Below are 7,153 nucleotides of genomic sequence, written 5' to 3' on the forward strand. Positions count from 1 at the left end.
ATAATGGGAGAACTTTTTCCAGCTTTTCTCCTCTAGACTTAACTCTGAACTGATGACTTCTTCATTTGTGTATTCATTCTTTTTACCTCAACACTGATAATACTTTTGTTGTACATGTGAGTTTAAACTTCTATCTACTAGAGGAATGGGGAACGTCCAGCCTGTGAGCCAAATAAGGCCTGCGAAATCATTTGATCTGGCCCTGCCAAGGAATTAGGGATGAGTTATTTAAATGTTTGACCAAATATGGCAGGCTAATTTTAAGCTGATAATTTTATGTGACCGCTGAATAAAGTGATATATATCCAAATGGCTCTTAGCAGAAAAAAAGGTTCCCCACCCCTGCTCTACCAGATTAGAAGTTTCTTGAGGACAGGTACTACACCTATTCTCACTATTGTATAATATACGCAGTGCCTAACATAGCACCTCATACAGGAGAACTCCCCATTTAATAACTGTGAATGTGAATTTAGAGAGTGTCCCAATTATGTGAGAGGATGCACCCTAACCCCACCCATCCTGGTTTTTATTGATAAATTATTATTTCTACATTATGACATGGAATTAAATATGAACCTAAATTGAGGGACCAAGGACTGCTATATACAGTATATACTCTGAAATCATCACTACATTGGTCATAGCACTGTTTTACTTTCATTGTAAGCTTGATTAGCATGAATTAGTGTCTCTCTCTCCAGGATGTATTTCAATTAATAAAAGGGGAGCAACTTTCAAGTGTATTAGATGAGAGACTAACTGGACCATTGTTGAAATTTCAATTGAAGAGTTTACACATGGTTGAAAATCTATATGATGTATGCCTTGATAGAATACATGTTTATTATTTTCAATATTTATTGACTGCCTACTGTGTGCCAAGTACTCTCTTGGCAGCATGTTTCCTGAATGAGCTCATAATTTATTATAGGGATTTAGCTATGGGTGTAACTTAACACAATTGGACAGAAAAATGATTTCATTAATCAAATTGATGTATTTATAAAAATATATGAATCAGGATTTATACTTCTATAGTGGATTTATTGTTATAAATATTAGAAGTCTAGTGCTCCCTTTGGCAGCACATCTATATTAAAAAAGGCCAGTAATGCCTTAATGACCAAATGACTGGTCACCAGGAAGTGCATGGAGCACTTCTCAGTGCTTTCCCCCCACTCCTGGTACTGGCAGCATCTGTGAAGTGTGTGAAGCATTGCAGAGCAGCGGACATGGCCCTGATGACATGCTATGCCTAGGGGACCCTACAGGTGCATGATTTAATCATGCAATAGGCATCTAGTATACTATAATTGGAATGATACATTGAAGATTAGCATGACTTGCAGCATGACATGCAAATTTGTGAAGGGTTCAATATTTTAAATATTATATTAGAAGTCTACAGTAGACTGCAGTAGAAGTCTAGATTAGACTACAATAAGTTAATGAATATTTTAATAAAGAAAAAATCATTTCAAAAATTCACTTTTAAGCTATTTAGCTTATAGGATTTGTCCAAGTCTACCCTTAATTTGAGAACTTATTTAATGCGTGGGCTGTGTTTTCTTTGGAGTTTGGCTATGGTGTAAAATGATTATCTAGTAATTGAAACAGTGCACAACTTCCTCTTCTTGGAAGTGTGTGTATGTTGGGGCACATTTCTGCTGAGGTAGTTCAGAGAGTATTTTCTTTGCTCTTCGGGTGTTGACACTGCAGAACCTTTTTCATTAGGAGAAGCTGGTTGCAATTTCAGCTTTAAAATAGGCAACGAAGGACTTTCAATTTAATAGAAGAGAAAAAACAAAATTCTCTTCTATTAAATTGACCAGAAGGAGGCTCCCTTCCCCCTCTGTGTATAAAGCTGGCCTAAAAGCTTCCAAATTTAAGACTTCCTAGGTGGTTTGAATAGCCCTCAAGCCTTCTCTGTCAGGGGTGGGGATGAGAGCAGCACTCTGAAATTTTCCCTGGGTGAATAGAATTTAAATTTGCACCACAGATAGGAAGGTTTCAGTGAATGTAAAGTGTCCTTTCTATCCATCAGTTCACTCATGTATTTCTCTCCCCCTTAAATAACAATGAACAAAAAACGCTGGGATAAAACTCTCCTCATCAGCTTTAGATTTCTCAGCATTCCTCAGCTTAATTCTTGTGGCTTTGTTTTTTTCTATTGTTTTTGATTCTCTAATACAATATTTTAAAAATTAATGTTAAGGGAATTTAAGGAAAAATAATCCATATGGCATTTGTATTTTTTAAAAAGTATATGGAGTAAGAGCAGATTTTTTGGATATTTGACCATCGAATATGGAGTCAGTGTCAGCCACGACAGTCATGTCAAGTGCTACATCAATATTGAGGCAATGGAATATAACGGGAGGGGCCTCAAATGCCCCAAACCACAAGTCTACACACTTGGATCAGAACTCCATCTGGACATTGCTGTGAGTGGGACCTCCACCCCTTGTGGGATCTAAGAACTCAGTGGTCTGACCTCTCAGTCCTCAAGCTTGGCTGTACCATAGGTCACACTTGGAGCCTGTCAGATTTCCACTCCACCGGACAAGTGTCACCACTGTAGCCACCTGGCTTGAAATCAACACCCCCCTCCAACTGTGGGCACCGTCAGTGACTAGGACTTCTGATCGGAAGCTCTCACTGCTCACTTCCGTCATGTAAGCTTCCCCACAGAAGTGTGACTCTATTGTTTATTGTGGAGTCTCCCCTAAATAAATCTGGTACTGTGGAAAGACACAAATGTGTATGAGGGACTCCATTTAGGGATGCTGCCTTGCTCACAACAACTCATTGCCTCTCCCTATCTATTTATCTTAGTCTCTATGTACATATTTATAAGGGACACATGTTTAAAACAGGATAATCACAGTTCAACACAAATGCTCTCATTCCATTCCATTTGACAATGGAGAGGCCACTAGTAGTTTTAGAACAGAAATGAAAAGTTTCAAATCTCTGGAGAATTAAGAGGGATGTGAAGATACAGCCACTACTATAGATATACAACTAACCATACAATGTCAAGAGATCATTTTGAATCAATTAACTTTCAGGTTGTTCTCCTTCATTATCAAGGAAGGCAATTTATATGGTTATTGCAAAAACAGCTTTGTTGCTCTTTTTTTCCTTCTTGTAAACAGTAATGACTATCTTTTATTGAGCCCTTAAATGTGGATCAGAAACTATATTGGGTAATTTTACAACTATTTTCTCATTTCATTGTTGCTCTTTTGAAAAGCTTTGCCCTTTAACGATGGAGCCGAGCTGATTATGAAATACCCAACTGTGACTAATTTGGGAGGAGTAACATCAAAATAAATTGTCTTCTGGAGATGCTGTTGGAGTCAGTGAACAGCGGAATGATGATGATTTTATCTGTGCTAATTAATTGCGCCTTTGAGGGTTTATTCCTTAACAGGGCACAGAGTAGACTGGTGCTATACTGCTATCCTCTCCTTGGCATGAAGGTTCCAGTTTTGGAGAACTGTGGTCGGCAGAATGGTGGCCCCCTGAAGATGTTCTAGTTTCTGGAACCTGTGAATGTTTTGCTACTTGGCTAAAGGAGCTTTGCAGAGGTAGTTAAGGTCATAGATATTAATATTATATATAAAGACAGGGAGATTGTCATGGGAGAACCCAATCTAATCACATGATCCCTTAAAAGCAAACAGCTTTCTCCAGCTGGAGGAGATGCAGCAGAAGGAAAGTCAGAGAATTTCAAGTGTGAGAAGGATTTGATGTGCTGTTGGTGGTTCTGAGATAAGGGGTCATATGTGCTGACTGTCTAGAAGCCCTCAGAGCCAAAACCAGTTTGGCTCAGTGGATAGAGCGCTGGCCTGCGGATTGAAAGGTCCCAGGTTCGATTCCAGTCAAGTGCATGTATCCTGGTTGTGGGCACATCCCCATTGTGGAGTGTACAGGAGGCAGCTGATCGATATTTCTCTCTCATCGATGTTTCTAACTCTCTGTCCCTCTCTCTTCCTCTCTGTAAAAAAATCAATAAAATATATTTTTAAAAACGAAGCCCTCAGAGCTAAGGATCTGCAAAAAACTAGAGACCTCAGTCTTACAACTTCAAGAAACTGAATTCAACCAACAACATGAGTGAGCACGGAATTAGATTCTTCCCCAGAGCCTCAGGTAGGGGAGTGCAGTCCTGCTAACACTTTGACTTTAGCTTGATAAAGCCCATATCAGATTTATGAATGCCCTACAGAAACTCTGAGGTAATAAATGTGCTTGCTTTAGGTCACTAAGTTTGTGGCAATTTATTAGAGCAACAACAGAAAAATAAATTACAGGAAATATTTGGAAGGAAATGGTAATTGTGTTGGATTGTTAGTTGGTAGGTAGACTGTTACAATGAGCCGTACCTTCATGAATATAGTCTAATGATTGAGCTTTAGCCATGGACTAATAATAAATGGAGTAAAAACAAAAGCTTGACAAATGTATTAGTTTCATATTGCTGTTTTAACAGATTTCATAAATTTACGGGCTTAAAACAAAACGAACTTACAGTTTTGTAGATCAGCAGTCTGGGCCCAAGATCAAGGTGTCATCAGGACCACATTCCTTCTGGAGGCCGTACGGGAGAACCTGTTGCCCTGCCTTGTCCAGCTTCTAGACGCTGCATTCCTTGGTTCATGGCCCCTTCTGTCTGCATTCCTTGGTTTATGGCCCCCTCCTCCATTGCAAAGCCATTAGTATAACATTTTCAACTCTCTCTTATCCCCGTCTTCCTCTCATAGGGACTCTTATGATTATATTGGTCTCCCCTGGATAATCCAGGCTAATCTTTCCAACCCATCTTAACTTCATCACATCTGCCTAATCTCTTCTGCTGTGTAAGATAATAAACTTACAGATTTTTGAAATAGCTTGTGTGTGTGTGTGGGGTGGGGGGGGGGGATATTACTCTACCTACCACAGGTGTTTGAATGCCGAGTTTATACTCTTGGAATACTCACTTATAGAATGTTTCTTCTTGGAACCCAATTGCTATACTGTGAGGAAGTTTAAACAAACATTTAGAGAGGCCACCATATAGAAGAACCCAGGCCTCTTGCCAACACTCTCAACTGAGCTCCCGTCAGGCAGCCAACACCAACTCCCTCCCATGTGAGCAAGGCTGCTGTAAACCTTGCAGCTAACCCAGAGCCTCAGCCATTACCCCAGAGCAGAGCTGCCTGGTAAACCCACAGAATCATGCAAGTTAACAAATGGTGTTTTTTTTTTTTTTAAGCTCCTGAAGTTTGGAGGTGGGGGGAGGGGTGTTTTCAATTATCAATGGATAATTGAAATGACACTATAGTCCCAAATTAAAGGAATCTGACTAGTGGAAGATGGGTTCTTCTGATTCATGATAAAATAGGTGATATAGGCCAAAAATACATAAAATGTTTAACTCATGGCCTGGCATATAGTAGGTGCTGTAAAAGTATTAATTATTGTTTCCTGAGTAGTCTTTTTGCTGCAGACATTGCTACCTGCTTTTCTATTAAAAGACAGAAGATTTGCGTCTTGGATGAATTGCTCAGTTTGTTGGGGTGTCACCCCTCACATCAAAAGGTTGCAGGTTCAATTCCAGGTTGCAGGTTGTGGGTTTGGTTTCCAGTCAGAGAGTGTACAGGAAGCAACTGACTGATGTTTATCTCTCACGTCAATGTTTCTCTCTTTCTCCCTTTAAAATCAATAACAAACATATCTTCAAGTGGGGATTAAAAATAATAGTAGAATAAAAGAGAGAGGATTAGAGAAATGTATTTAATGTGGCACATAACAAAATATAAGGTATTAACTAATAATTTTGGTTGGTGGTCCACGGTTTAAAGTCATAAAGCCTAACCTGAACAATGTCTATATTTGTTTCAAATATATCATTTCTCAGAAAATACATCACAACTAAATTTCAAAATATGAAGTGGAGTCTTGGGGTTTGTATTGTTTAATTGTGCTGTCGCACAAGAATCTGAGAAATTTTCCTTAGTTTGCTCAATTGCTGTAAATGACTTCTGAAAGTAATATAATTATAACTTGCAATGGTGAATGCATTCATAGAATTCATGGAGCAAGCTGAATATGAGGCTGTTCACTTGGAGCTGAGTTGATTAGCATTTGAAAACAGTTAATGGGGCAGCTGATTAGAATACATTGCCAAGAGTCATGATTTCATTTCACATCACCTAGAATAGTCTGATGCCACGCCTGGTAATGGCAGTGTAGAGAAGCACAGGATTGTCATGTTTTTCTGAGCTAAGCAATATAGCCATGCTGACTCAGTGAAAAATTCACATTTCGAAGTACATGAAGTCATACAATGTAACCTTATGTGATTAAACTCACCACCTTAGTATTAGAAATGGGAGTGAAGTGTGTAGGTAGGGCTTAAGCTCATTAAAAGCAACGCACTGTAAGATGTGGTGACAGTCCCCTCAATGGAGGCTTTCGGGCTTTCATAGCAAGCTACTTGAATGGACTTTGTTCATTTCATGTTCAACCTGCTTTTCTTCCTCCCCGCCTTGAAATCTCCACACTGAAGCTAGAGTATTTAAAAACTCACAAACCTGTCATGTCGGTTTCCTGCTGAAAGCTCTTTAGTGGTTCTTACTGCCCCCACACGAAGCCCACATTCCTTAGCTCAGCATACAAGGCTCAGGGCTCTGTGTGATCTGCCGCTGCTGACTCTGCAGTCTTATCTCCTGACACTTTTCCTCACCTTCTGTGGCTCCAGAGGGGGAGAAGAGCTTGTAATGCCCTCTCAGCCACGTGGGCTGGCTATTTCCTGCACATCTGTAATTCCCTCTCAGCCATATGGGCTGGCTATTTCCTGCACATCTGTAAAGCCTTGTTTAAATGACATCTTGTCTAGGAAGCCTTTCTTGACTTCCTTCCTCAAGTGGCCTACTAGTAAGAGCAGCTCCATGTGTACGTCTAGGACTTCAGTTCTACTCATTTGATGACACTGATCAAGCTACATCACATTGTTTGTTTAATTGTCCAGTTCCCTCAGTTGAGCATGGGGAGTGGCCTGCAGGGAGTATTGGGTCAGGTCCTTAACGGAATCTAATGCCAAGTTCAGTGCCCAGCACATAGAGCAGTGGTTCTCAACCTTTCTAATGCTGAGACCCTT

General features: G+C 39.9%; 1 pseudogene; it reads left to right on the forward strand.

The window, feature by feature from the left end:
* The first annotated feature begins 1,295 nt into the window (after positions 1-1,295).
* On the forward strand, positions 1,296-1,388 carry LOC118731016 (annotated as a pseudogene).
* Positions 1,389-7,153: the final 5,765 nt, after the last annotated feature.

The sequence above is a fragment of the Pipistrellus kuhlii genome, unplaced genomic scaffold (assembly GCF_014108245.1).
Source record: "Pipistrellus kuhlii isolate mPipKuh1 unplaced genomic scaffold, mPipKuh1.p scaffold_m20_p_3, whole genome shotgun sequence".
Taxonomy (NCBI): Eukaryota; Metazoa; Chordata; class Mammalia; order Chiroptera; family Vespertilionidae; genus Pipistrellus; species Pipistrellus kuhlii.